Source organism: Triturus cristatus, chromosome 7 (genome assembly GCF_964204655.1).
Source record: "Triturus cristatus chromosome 7, aTriCri1.1, whole genome shotgun sequence".
Lineage (NCBI taxonomy): Eukaryota > Metazoa > Chordata > Amphibia > Caudata > Salamandridae > Triturus > Triturus cristatus.
Window position 1 is genome coordinate 1040489779 of NC_140590.1, and position 15119 is coordinate 1040504897.

Below are 15119 nucleotides of genomic sequence, written 5' to 3' on the forward strand. Positions count from 1 at the left end.
TTTCACCCCTCATCAGTTAGGATAGCTTGACTCCAGTGGCATGGAGAGCACGGGACCTAATTCAGGGCATACCCGTCCCACTCGGGGTGACAAATGCAAAAACAACAATTGATGGACAGAATGCAGAACAATGTCATACATTTACCCCAGTACAGCGTTCTGGGCCTAAATCCATTGTTTTTTTGCTCACCATGCCATTCGAGTTTGAATCCAGCCATATGCAAATCAGTCTTGACCCTGTGCCCAATGGGAACAGTCCAGCCCGAACTGATTTTGAAATAAAACCTCAATTAATGGAAATATATTACATTAAATAATATTTTCTTCTGAAGTTTAAATTTTAAAAAATGATTTAGCATTAATAATTATTAAAAGTGATGTATAAAATTAATTCAAATTAATTTGGTTAGTTTACCTAAAATAAAGGTTACAATAAACTCAAAATAGGATATTAATATATTTTGTAATTAAATAATGAATATGTACTATTTATCAACATTAAATTATATTTGTGTACATTTTAGCTAGTTTAAATTAGTTAATTTAACATTATTTCCTATGACGTTTTATTTTAATGCTTTCATTGTTTTCTATGGGAGGGTGTTGCAGTACCAGTGGTTGGACATGTGTGGTGCTGGACTTAATACTGTTTTTTATTTTTGAAGTGGTAACTTAACCCCTTCCCTGCTCATGACGGAACCGTTCCGTCATGAGCCACGGTTGGCGTGTGCTCATGACGGAACGGTTCTGTCATGACACTCCCGTTGGCGGCCGCTCTGCCTGCGCGGCGCTGTTTCCCCGCCTGTGCGGGGGGACAACGCAAATGGGCGGAGTCATGACGGAACCGTTCCGTCATGAGCACAGCTCAACTGTGGCTCATGACGGAGCGGCTCCGTCATGAGCACAGGCCCACCGCGCTGCCCCCTGCCCCCCCCAGCGCTGCAGCGGAATGTCCGCAGCAGCGAAGGGGTTAAACTTGGAATTTGTGTCAAAGCAAAAAGTTGTAAACATATTCAAAAGTGTAAATGCCTCAAAAGTGTGATTTACCTTTAAGAATCAGCCAGTGAGTGTGCATTTTGGAATTATATTTGAAGTTCAATTTGAATACAGAGAAATTTTATTTGTAATACATACATATTGAGGAAACTAACTTCTATTGTTAAAGCACTAATTCGGAGAAAAACCTTAAGGAGTATAAACTCATATTTTCTTCTGCTAATCTGCGTGAGAAATGGAAAGGATCCTCATCTGTATACAAGATGTTTGATAGTTTTCTCTTGACCTGTATGGTACTAAGGTGATATGTGATCAGGGAAGTGATATTTAGATTTAATGTAAACTATATAATTCTGATAAATGTTCACTATATTGTAGTTTAAGAAAACAACCTTGAATGTATAGATAGCATAGATAAATGAATATATAGATAGAAAGGTAGTTGCCCATAGATAGAGAAATGATTCCAAAACGCTTATGAACATGATTACATATATTTTATTAATGTTTCAGGAATTTATAAGTTCCACTAGAAAACAAAGAGTCTGAGATGCATAGGTATTCTGAAGATACATCTTTTGTTATAGCAAGTGTTTTCTGCAGCTATACATTGATAAGGCACCAGAAATATCAACCATGCCTTTAGATTTCTGCTATGTGCCAGTAGATGTCAAAACCCAGCAGAGTGATGAGTCAGATTGGTGATATCTAGTGTCTTTGTTTTCTCTCCTAACCCATTTCCCTTTCCCCAGGTCTTCTGCTAATCAACATATTTCCATTGTGTCCAGTAGGCTAGGTGTTCAGGGATGTGCAGACATGTTAGAGCCTGATTGCAGGTTTGGCAGTTCAGAGGACTGCCAAACTTGCGGTGGCAGCCATGGACCGCCACACCAGTGGTCCGATCATCGTATTATGAGTACGGCAGTCGGACCGCAATAGGACTGCCGCAACTGCCAGGATTCTGCAATCCCTGGCGGTGGCATGGCGGTCTTAGGGCTGTAATATGCTGGTGCTGCCACTGTGGCCCCACCAAGCATATTATGAGGTTGCTTACATCCACCCTTTCATGGCAGTGAGCCCTGCGTGAAAAGGGTGGCAATGACGAAACCCAGGCGGCCCTACATGCACCCCCTGTTCGCTCAGAGCCATGTACTGCATGCTGACGTATTTCCCATGTGGCATGCACCTACTTTCCTTCAAAGCATGGACTTTACAGTCCATGCTGTGCAGGTAATGGCTTTGATGCTCCCATTGCAGTGCCTTTTTAATAGGCACTGCTGTGGGAACGCCAAAGGACCGCCCGACAAACCACGAAATAACTCATAATATGGCAGGTGGCTGGTGGGGAGGTTTGGCGGTGTGGGAGTAGGGCGGTGGCATTGTGGTCTGCTCCCACACTGTCAAAGTCGTAATCAGGCTCTTAGTCTTTCTCATTGAGTCTGGAATTCAAGTAAGTGCATTCTGACACCAAGCCATTGGCAATACCCATAATAGTGAAATAAATCCTGTTCTCAAAGACGTTTACGTTCACTTGATTAACTTCTTGATACCAGTGCTAATGGAGCTGATGCCCCCTTTCTTAACAACACCTTGTATACCAACAATGTAATAGATTGGTCCACAACATTACTCTATCCCATGGCTGACACCTTGTTAGTGAGAGTGAAACCATTAAGATGAGGTAGCACAGAACTGAGTTCTCCTGCTACAGTGTGCTACATATGTTGTTGTTCTCTTAGAGGTGCATTAGGTACTTCTCTGCTAGTGGAGAGTAGTGCTTGCTGAGTGCTTACTAGCAGGTCAGTGCTGGAACTGCTACAGCTCGACCCTTCCACATTTGTTCTGCATATACTTTTCATTGACATTCATCATTGACTGGTTTGCTGACGATTACAAATTGCCCCTCGCTCAAGGCACATTTTTCCTGATGGGATAGTTGCTCATAAAAATATTGTGTGTTAGGCATCCTCTTCCATTAAGGATGTCATTCTAGAGACCTTCCCTTCTTTGGTTACACATGACTTGCAACATTAAGGCGTCTATACCTCCCACGGTTTTCTCATTCCATTTTTATAGGCAACCTACTTATTTTCTGTTTGATATATTGTTATTGGGGATAGTAGGTCTGTCTTTTCTTCCCCTGACTCTCCTTGTAGTGGCCACATACAGGTCCCACATTTTGCTTTTACCATGCATACCAGATGAAAATTATTTCTACTTCTGAGCGTAACAGCAATAGTGTCTTATGGCTAACTGCACCTTTGAATTGGTACACCTGCCCATACGGATAGAACTTTTTGTGAGGCATTTGTTAATATTTGATTTCTCACATGGCCTTATGTCTGCATTCAGGACATTCTGTGACTAATTTTGCAATGTCAGTCCATGTGCACTTTTCATTCTGGCACCATCTTATATTGTTCAGTTTCCAATGTAACCATTTGCTCTGACACTGTTTGCTTAAGATTTTGATTTCATCAATAAACTTCCAAAGTGATTTACATCACAATGGCAAAGATTAGCTGGCATCAGAAGTCGGCAAAGAAATGACGTCCTACTTCTGTTGACAAATGCATTGATGGATTCTCCTTCTCACGGGGACACCAGATAGACTTTATGGGCCTTATTAACAAACTGTATTTTGCAGTACATAAAATAGTACTACATTAAAACTGCTCACATACTACAAAATGCTATTCACAAACCTACAAGCAGCATCATCTGCCTCTCCTGCCTTTTCTATGTGGAGTTGTCCTCCAATGAGGCAGAGGAGTTGGCACACATAAGCCTACAATTTAAGTGTAAATGAGGGAGGGAAATGGTTGAGAGGCTATAAAACGGAGAATGCTTACCACAATATGGGAGAGGTTTAGGGAAAATTAAGTAGAGGTTTAGTGAGGGACTGGCTACTACAAACACCCACCCACCAAAGAGTAAACCCACTGCTAGTCACCTACAACACTTTTAAAGTTACCACTGCCCCAAAGATGAGAAAATAGTAGTAAATGTATGCCAACCTAGCCTTCGAGAAAGCAAGCACTACACATGACCATTCACAGGCACTGCAACAAACTACCATAGAAAACAATGGAGGCAGGAATTTAAATAACACCTCATGAAATATGTTAAATAAATAATTTTTTTTTTACTTTTCAGAAAAGATCTATCTATATTAGATAGATAGATAGATAGATAGATAGATAGATAGATAGATAGATAGATAGATAGATAGATAGATAGATAGATAGATAATATTTGACTTGTATTTAATTTTATTAAAGTAAATTTACAAATTAAATTAAAGTAAACCTTTATTTATCGGTATTTTCACACAAATAAATTGTACAAGTAACTTTTAACAAAACGTAGAACATGAAATAAAAATAAAAATAGAAATGTTTACTGAGATGGAAATTGTACATAAAATATTTATTTAAGAAATATTTGTTATAAATCAAAGTATATTTAGATTAATCACTTATTTAATACACATTTAATCTAATGAGTTAGCATGTATAAAAAAATATTACTAGATTTATAATACATATTATACATAAATTACAAATTATATTTCACATTAGATTCTCTGAAGATTTTTAAAAGAATAGTAAACTTTAATATTTTTCACTATATGTTCCCACAGAGAGAGCTCCCCCAAGGTGATGGAAAGCTCCACCTACGGTGTTGGGAAGTTAAGAGTGTTAACTTTAGATGGGTAAATTCAATCTTAGATGTCTCCACCCACTGAACTGAGGGGGTGGAAACATGCAAAACCACACTTAGGTGTAAGTCCATACTTATAAATGGTGAACAGCTAAAAGTGTAGACTTACACCTAAGTCTAGTAGTAATTATACACATGTATAAATCTTCATTTGTATTTTTACCTTTGTCACTCAGGCCCGTATAAAATACAATCTATATTTCCAGTACGGTAACATACTCCCACAAAACGTTTCTGAGTGCCTTGTGAGTTTATAGCTTGCCTGGCGAAATATTCGAATCCATGACCATCCTGATGCTTAGAGTTGACTCTTGAGAAGTGACAGCTTTGTGAGTACCTCAGCTGTTTCACATTATCCAAGTACTCTAGCCACATCCTCCACCAGAGAACAAGGTGTGATTACTTTTTAGTAGTAGTGGCAATTGGTGGCATGACAGAGCAGTGTGATTTAGGCCATTCACCCTTTATTTTATTTATTTTATGTGTTTTGTAAAGCACCTGAATCACTCCAAGGGGTATCTCTGCCCTGCGGACATGCAACAGAAAACTGACGGAAGGCAGATATTAAAACAGAACAGTTTTGAGTAGCTATCTAAATTGAAGATGGTCAGGGCATTGTCTCAGATGGGTGGGGAGCTGGTTCCAGTAAAGCAGAGCAAAGTGAGAGAAAGCTTTCCCACCCATCCTTGATTTCTTAAACCGGGGAACCAGGAGAAGGGATTTGGTTCCTGAGCGGAGAGCCCTGGTAGGGATATACTGATTAAGTTTCTTAGCAAGGTAAGTGGGAACTTTGCCATACACGGCCTTATGGACGATGCAGCAGATTTTAAACTTAATTCTCTTGCACACCAGGAGCCAGTGAAGCTGTTGAAGAAGGGGAAGAGAAGCCGTTCTGGGTGGAGCATTCGAGACAAGGTGCGCCTCAGTGTTCTGGACTACCTGCAATCTGCACAGCGAGGACTCATTAGCTAAGACCGTTACAGTAGTCTAATTGGCTTAATACCAATGTCTGAATGAGAGTTTTCCGTGTGGATTCTGGAAGAAAAGGGACGACTCGCTGTGACAGACTGAGCAAGTGAAAACAAGAGCCGGACATGAAGGCCACATGTTCTTTCATGGTCAGTGCCTGGTCTAGGCGTATGCCAAGATTCTTGACAACCGTCTTAGGTACAGGGGGATAGCCAAGCTCCACTGGCCACCAATCCGGTGGCCACAGCAGAGGTGCGTCTCCAAAGAGCATGATCTCAGTCTTCCCTGCGTTAAATTGGAGGAAATTGCTCCTCATCCAATTGGAGATGGCTATCATACCTGTGGAGAAAATGGACTGGGCTGCAGGAGTGGATTTGTTGAATGAAAAAAGAAGCTGAGTATCATCAGCATATGAAATTGGAGTGAAACCAAATGTCCTAAGGAGGCCGGCCAAGGGAGCGACATATATGTTGAAAAAGGTGGGGCTCAAACATGAGCCCTGAGGCACACCTTTAGTGAGCTCCATTGTCTTTGACCGGAATGGGCCTAGGTTAACGGTCTGGGAGCCTGAGGAGTGGAAGCTCGCCATCCACGGAAGGGCTAGATCTCTGAGACCAAGTCGAATGCAGCTGAGAGGTCAAGCAGCACGAGTAGTGTGGAGTGTCCACTCTCCAGGGACAGCCTAATGTTGTCTGTGACAGCCACCAGTGCTGACTCCATGCTATGCTTGGGCCTAAATCCAGATTGAGAAGCATCAACTCCACCGGTAGATTCGACATGAACAGACAGATGTTTATTGATGTATTTTTCCAATAACTTGCTCAGGAGGGGTAGTAAGGAAATGGGCTGAAGTTGGAGAGGTCTTCCATAGAGGCCTTAGTGTTCTTGCGGATAGGAATGACATGTGCCGCCTTCCATTCAATGGGAAATAACCCTCTCTTATAGAAAGATTGAGAAGTGAGCAGATGGGCACAGAAAATTGTTTAGAGAGTAAAGAGGAGATTTTGACTGGAATAATGTCGAGGGTGGAGCCTGATTATACAGTACGTATTAATAATTCCATGTCCTCACAGCTCAGAGGAGGGAAGCTCTCCAACAACTGCGCCTTCGTGAATATCAGTGAACTGTGAGGCGTGACAGCCTGCAGTAGGCTCCCCGCTAAAGTCATCTTGTCCTGAATTAACTCAATTTTCTGTGTGAAGTGGAGTGCAATTTTATCACAGAGAGCTTGGGAAGGAGTCTCCTCGTTGTCACAGGTCTTAGGGTTGGTGAAAGAATTGAGGATCTGAAATAGCACTTTGGGAGAGTTCCCTGCCTGATCAAGCTGTAGTGCGATAAAGGCTTTCCGTGGAGCTTTTATATTTTTGTGGTAGCGAGTGAGAGCAATCTTGTATCTCTCCTTATCGTTCGCATCGTGGGTACGGCACCAGCGCCGCTCCAAATTTTTGCACTGCTGTTTTTCTGTATACAAATCGGGTGAGAACCATGCTGTCTTGGGGCGCTTGGCCGTATTAAGAAGCAATTTCAGAGGGGCGAGCTGATCTATGGCAGTTTTTACAGAGGAATTATAGCGGGCTAGACCATCCTCAATGTTGTTTATCTCCCCATTCCATGAAGTCGAGAAAGCCGCCTGGAAAAGATCCGGAGTGATTTGATGCCATTGTGTACGAAGATGGTGGGAGGCAGGTCAGGGTACATCATACGCCCTGGGGCCCTTAATGTGGAAGTCAAATAATGCATGGTCAGACCAGATCAGTTGACGGGGGACTCGCATAAGATACTGGGCGAGTTGATGAAAATAATGTCCAGTGTATGACCTGCTGCATGTGTTGGACCGTCGTTGATCTTGGCTAGGTCTAAAGAAGCCAAATCTGCCAAGAGCAATGACGCATCTGAATTTGACGTGTACTCACAATGTACGTTGAAGTCTCCCAGCAATAAGAAATTTTGGGTGGAAATGACGTGGGGAGCTATCAGTTCTATGAGTTGAAGTGAGAAGTCCGCAATAGGACCGGGGGGCCGGTAGACTAAGGCACCCTTCCAACTGTATTGTGGGAGTAGATCCATGAGGAAGACTAGGATTTCAATCTTATCATTGCACCGTTGCTCCAATATGGATACTTTGATGTTGTCTTTATGGACAATGGCTATCCCACCCCCCACTTTAAGCTGTCTGTCGAGTCTTTGGATCTGGTATCCCACAGGTAGTGCTACTGTAATGGCTGGGGTGGAGATGGATTTAAGCCATTTTTCCGTTAGGAATCCTATGTCCGGGTTCTCGGAGGTAAGTAGGTCCCACACCTCAACCGCATGTTTAGGCAGGGATCTAACGCTACTCAGAAAACCTTTCCAACTGTGACCAGGGTTATTTAAAGGCTTCTCTAAGTCCATAGGAAGGAGGATAGCCTCGTTAGAGGTACAATATCGTTGAGCCAGGAGAGAGCCACCAGGATCGCTGTGCTCTGGTTTGGTTTCTATCTTAATGCTTTGCAACTGACAGAAGTTACATGAGAAAGGTCCCTCCATAGCTGGCAGAGTCCTAGCCCTGTCCCATACGTAATGAAAGCACAGGGACGACAGACCTTTACTAATATCCAGTAGGTTCTTACTTGAGTAGGTCAGTTTATGACAAGGGCCCTGTTCTGACTTGAAACTGGCAGGGGTCCTGGCGACGGCTGGGTGCGGACAGGTGCAGATGGGCTTGCCTTTTGTGCGCCGTTGGCACGCCCGCTGCGCACTTCCTCTGTGCGACTTAACTGGCTCCCGTTTATATGGAGGGGGTTAGGCAGCTAGATGGCCAACCTCCCTCTCAACCGGAAGTCGCCCTAATCGCCCTACTCTCCCTCCACACAAATGGGATGATCCTGCAGTGGACCGGGGAGTAATGCACAATACGGTAAGCGGGCTAGCAATGGGGAGAAATGCAATGAGGAATTAGGAATTTAAAAACAAGTTAAAACTGTTTTTAAAACAAAGTACAATGCCACAGTAACCAGCGTGAAAGCCGAGCGTCAGCCTTGCTCGCGCGCGTCCGCTGCGCGACTCATCTGGCATCCGGTTATGTGGAGGGGGTTCGGCAGCTAGACCGCCAACATCCCTCTCAACAGGAAGTTGCCCTAATCACCCAAATCTCCCTCCACACAAACAGGATGAGCCTACGGTGGACCGGGAAGTAATGCACAAACCTTCAACATGATGATTCCTAGAAATAGTGGTATCAGAAGACAACAGTCTTTCCTATTATACAAACAAATGTGGTAAAATACAATACAACCCTCAGATACAAGGCACACTGCTATCAGAATAATCAGACGTAATAATAGCAGTAATTTGAAAGGTGTAATAGTATCAATCATGCTTTTATGATAGTAGTAACTGTAGTACTAATAGTAAGAGCAGAACCCATGTTGGTAGAAGCAAAGTAGCCATCGTAAGTCTTTGGGCTGCAACTGCTCGTCAGACTTTTGCAATGATTGATATATTGGCAGTAGTAGTTCGGAGTACTAATGTTAGTTGTGCATACCCCTCCTGTTTAGAACCTCTCCACTATGGGCACTGCTCACTTGACACGTTACAATGACTGCCTCATGAACGTTTCGCGTTGTCGTAGCATTGTGCACACTGATAGGAGTGCACATGTGTAATAATGCAGAAATATTGCTATGAGGGTCTGCCAGCTTCATGGAGCAGTATTATCATCAGGGTTTCACAATAATACGTCTTTTAAAAGCTGCAGACAAGCACAGTACAATACAAGAGTGGTGACAATTGCACTATTAGCAACCCCCACAACTATTATATTAATAAAGACACTAATACTTTGAGGGTTCTAATGACAAATGAAATTAGCAGCTTTGATGGAATAGTTCCCCTATCAATATACAAAATCTCTATCAGCAGTAGGTTGTGGTCAGTAAATAAGTTTGTACTACTCCACAATAATATTGCAGGTGTGTATTGGTAGCAGTGTTGCAGTCCACTGTAATAATTGTCAGAAGTAGTGGCCAGGGAAGTGCCCGGAGTAACATTCTTCTTCTCTATCAGCAAAAGCAGTGGGCAGCGATTTTGACCAAAGGTATCCATGGTGGTGATATCAGTATAAGCTGAATCAGGAGCCACAGTGTGTCACGTTAAGTCTAACGGCAGTACCCTACATGAGCGGGATGGGCTGTCAGTGGTGCCTGGTCAGTGAGGCAACAGCAGAGGCAGCACCAATAATGCTGTCCAGCACAAGTGGTACAGAGACAAGTGGTGTGGTATGGTCACCAGTTACTGTTACAGTTTCCTCCATGACTGAGGCGGTGTGCACCCCTCTCACATAGCCCGCCAAGCCATGCCTGACACTATTTCAAGTGGCTGCCAGTTCTTTATATTTCTTTCACCGACCTTCTGTTGCTTTCTGGGCTGTGTGTATATTTATTAGGCGGTGTAGCTGAGCCTACGCAGCGGCATCATGAATGTGGTAATTTCAGAGGCAAATATGATCACATTCTGCACTGGATGGACTGTCACACAATACAATTAAAGCTACATTAATGTCACTCATTACAGCAGCGGTGAACCCTTATGAGCAGAGCTTTTGGTGCAGAACTTTCCTAATTTAACTTTTCAGGAAGAAAGAACCGTCCTAGGAGAGTCCATCCAGTCCTGTTATGAGACCTCTCCACCAGAAAGCAGGGTTCACAACTACAAATTAGAAAGCACAAATGTCAAAGACTGTAGGGCAGCAGCCTCTCAGGCTACCACCTTGTGGCTTACTTGTGAGGATGACACCTCAACATGGCCAACCTGGTGATACTAAGTTGTGCAGGTTACACCACTTAAGATGGCCAACTCAGTGATACTGAGGCATAGGTTTACTAAGGTTTTGCACCTTTGGAAAGTGTCTCAAAGTGATGTAAAGAGACACATTGATAGTTGCTTTCCAGCAAAAAATATATTTTGTGCTAGAAAGGTGCTCTCAACTCAGCGCAAAAAGTGTAGCGCAAAAAGCCTGATTTACTTAGCTAACCAGACCAGGCTTTGAGTCATAATGTGACATCTCCTTGAAGCAGGCATTAACAAGGGGATACGTTTCATTTTCAATAAAGCATATATTGCATGAGTTCTGAAGTGCACAGCACACATCCAGTATGAAGGTTCCTTCTCAGTTTGTCTAGGCATAAGAATTGTGTACTGGAAGGGTAGGCTTCCAGTAGAAATCCTATTCAAGACACGATGTCTGCATCATGGTGCATGTTTGCACATAATGCATGGCAGCTAATTAGCACTGTAGTGGGTTGCAATTCGACCTATTTCATGAGAATTAACGATGTAGGTCGCACATTGCGACCTACAACAACTCATTGCCATCACAGGGATGGCAGCTTTCTTGGATCATTCATGTCTGTGATTGCTTTTAAATAAAGCAACCATTTTTCAATGCAGCCCATTTTTCATAAAGAAATACAGGATGCAATTAAAAAAAAAACATGTTTCTCCAACTCTTTATTGGAGTAGGCAGTAGGCAGTCATTCCATGGACCACTGTCTACTCCACAAAAATGTTTTAGGCGGTAAAGGGGCCCCTTACCACTACCTTTAATTAATCAGTAAAATATTAATAATAATAAACTTCTTTATTCGGTTATTACAAATTGTAAAACCATAAAAGATTCATTTCAAAAAGAATACAAATGTACATTAAAACAGAAAATCAAGATAAAAAGTAAAATTTACACAAAGGCGAGGTCAAATATTTTGCAAAGAAAAGATTCTTATAGTTTCAAAGCCGTATCTGGGAGTACATTAAACATATATTTTACAGATTTTTCCTATGCTTTATAATACATTTTAAGAAGTTAAGGACGCGGTAACAAACCAGTTCAGATTCTAGCAGTTGAAGACGTAGCATCGCTGGGCGACATTGTCTAAATCCCCATTGCTTTAATAGAGGTAATAACCAAACCCTCCTATGTGGATGATGGAATTTACAGAACAGTGTTGTATGTAAGTTCGACTGTATTGATTCCTCATCGCAAGGACAGGTGGGGAGAATTGGATCCCAATTTTTCCTCTCCGGAAAGGATACTAATCTATGAAAAAGATCAAGTCTGAACCTTGTCAATAACATTCTATCATAGGTACTAATCGGCAATATTAGATAGGGCTGGATAAAAAACGTAAGCTGAGTCATGTTGGCATGGAGAACAGAGGATTTTGTCGACTCAGATGTCAACCTCAATGACTCTAAGTGTGTCAGAGCCAATTGTTTCAATGATCGCTTAGATACTTCGATAATATTTTTGGGTTCGAGGTAATATTTCTCCAATCCGAGGTCATTGAAGAAGTTTCTGATATACCGAAGCCATTTAATTTTTAATGATTGATCAAGGATCATTGTGTCTGCCACAATTTCCTGGGTTAAGATGTTTTTGTCAGAAGTCCAAATGCGCCTCCAAAGCAATAGTGGTTGAATCCTTAGTAAGTCCTCTAAGTAGGGAATTCCAAGTTCCAGATGGGAAGCGTAAGTTGAAGTACTACGCGGTGTTGCTAAGAGGAATCTAAGGAAGGTGTTTTCAGCCACCTGTAGGGCACTGACATCTACATATCCCCAGACTCCCGCCCCGTAAAGTGCAATCGCCTGACACTTGGCAATATAGATTTTTAGTAATTCCACTGGGGGCCTTCTCCCTAGTCTATGAGAAAAACTCATCAAGGAAGTTATGGCTCTTTTAAAAAGATGACATCTGGCCTCTACTGCTGGTCTCCAGTTAAGTCTTTCGTCAATCATGATACCCAGGTAGGAGTACTGAGTAGTTACCTCAAGTTTTTGATCTTTGAGGCAGATGTTCTTTATACGTTTTTTCCCGCTACCTGCTATCATGACGAACGTTTTTTTAACGTTTACTTGTAGGTCCAGCCCACCCATGAAATCGACATATCTATTCAAAGACCTCTGTAGTTCTCGCGGCGTGCGTGCCAAAATGACGGCATCGTCTGCATAAAGCAGAGCGGGGATCAGGCGCTGTTTTACTCGTGGTAGGTCCTGAGCCCCCCTCAACATCTCCCCCTCTAGTCCGTTTGTGTACAGAGAGAAGAGGAAGGGGGCCAGGACACAACCCTGCCTGACTCCACGCTCTACTGCAAAAGGTGCCGTCAACTCCCCCCCGTGCCAAAACGCACCCTTGCTGATGCGTTTGAATATAACTCTCTTAAAAAATCTAAAAGAGGGGGGTCCACTCCCATGTGGGCCAAGATCATCCAAAGTTTTGCGCGTGAAACGCAATCGAAGGCGGCAGACAGGTCCACATAGACCATGTAAACCGTGTCCTTCTTTGCTTGGAGATATTTGCCCACTATCAAACTGAGATTAAGGGCCTGCTCTACCGTTCCAAAACCCTCCCGAAATCCAAACTGAAGATCTGAGATAATGTCTCCCTCCTCAGCCCAGAGCCGGAGTCGTTCTAACACGACTCTGCCAACGACCTTTCCCAAAGAGTCTAACAGAGAGATTGGACGGTAACATTTCACGTCTTGACGGTCGCCCTTTTTAAAAATCGGGACCATAATTGATTTTGTCCAGGATTTTAGGAGACCCAGCTTTACGGCTGCTATACATACTCTCGTGAGGATAGGGGACCAGAGATCTAAATTGAATTTGAAAAGATCCACTGGAACCCCATCTGGGCCTGGTGCTTTCCCGCTTTTACTTGCTACCAAGGCCACTATAACTTCGGAAATGTCGAAGTGCAGAGGAATTGGGTATACGACTGTTGGGAGTAAGAATTGTGTCCCTATCGGTGTTGCTGTGTTTTTAAAAATCTTAGAAAAATGGGACACCCAAATATCTTCTTCAATTGCAACTTCTATCTTTGGGCTATCTTTGTCTTGTAAATAAGGGGTTTTAACAGTTCGCCAAAAAGCGTCGCTGTTTTTGGAGACGGCACTGGAATGTAAATCATTCCATAGTTTCTCTTTTAAGTCTTTAATTCTTTGCTTGCGTGCCCATTGATATTGATGTCTTAAGGATTTGATCTGCTCCTGATCCCTAACAGTTTTATTTAGGGCCTCCTTAAGTTTAGTTAAAGCCGTAGTACAGCTGTGGTTAAACCACCCTTTAGTAGTTGGATTTAAATTGTTTGAAGTTACTGTGAGAAGTCCCTTAATTTTCTCTAATATTTGTGAGAAATTATTTAGGACTTCTACATCTGATGCTCCTAAATCCAAACAGTTAATTATATTTGCGTATGCCTCCTTTACCAATTTTCCTGTAAGTTCTTCCGGGTTTATCTTCCCCCATTTTAATGTGTAGCCATTTTTCCTTCCTAATTCTAAATTATTTTGTGCAAGAGTCTTCGCTATAGCTGCATTTGGAGATTGAAGAACAGTTGCAAAAAACTCCATCCTAAGGGCAGAGTGATCACTTAGATCATTTGTTAAGACCTCGAACAACCTGACTCGGGGCAACAGTCCTGTTGACAAGAGGATGTAATCTACTGTCGTTTTGTAGCCCCGACCCACGTATGTTGGTTGCAGTGAATTTGAACCTGGGCTTGCCTCATTTGCAATTACAAGTTCCAGGTCTAATAGGGCATTGTTCATAGCCGTCCCCCCCCTGCTATGAAAAAAATGCATGAGGGGAGTATCATTTTCATCCACGATCCCGCAACGGTTTTTTCCGACATGTGGGCATGGGTGTAAATTCAGATCTCCTCCCCATAAAAGGTGGACTGCCCCTTTTCCTATCCTTAGATTGTGAGTTAGCTTTTCCTTGATGTTAGAAAGAAGAATCAAGAATTCGTCCTCTACTAGATTGTTATAGAGATTAAGCAGGAGGATCGACTCTTTATTTTTTAACACAAGGGAGAGTAACTGGAAATTTGGGTTAGACACTACTACAGATACTTTCAAAAAATTAACTGTATTTGCAATGTATGTGATCAACCCTCCCTTAGGTCTACCTACACTAGTACCCAAAGCAGGGGTAAAAAAAGTTTTATAGCCCGGAAGATGGAGCTCGGTCGTAGACCATGTCTCCTGGAGACATATGATTTTGCCCGACTCCAAGAAGGTAGCAGCCGTCCCATCATCAATTTTGGAGCGAAGGCCCGCTACGTTCCAAAAGAGGATGGGTAAGGGCTGCGATTCTATATTCGTCGGCGCTTCGTTTACTACACGAATCATTTTTTCTTTAGGCGCTGGATAACATATCTTGGAGTTGATCATTTCTGGGTCGGTCACAGGTTCATTTGTTGGGCAAATTGTTTTTCCCTTGGGCATTGGATGACATAACTTGCGATTAGTTATTTCTGTCATCGCTGGTGGTCAATCGACCGATTCAAGAGCACTATACCTATTTGACGTCGGGATACTGGACCAAGCATCCCTTTGGGGTGACTCTCTATATGGCATACGAATGCCCCAATCGTCCCGTCCTCCTCCCCAATGTCG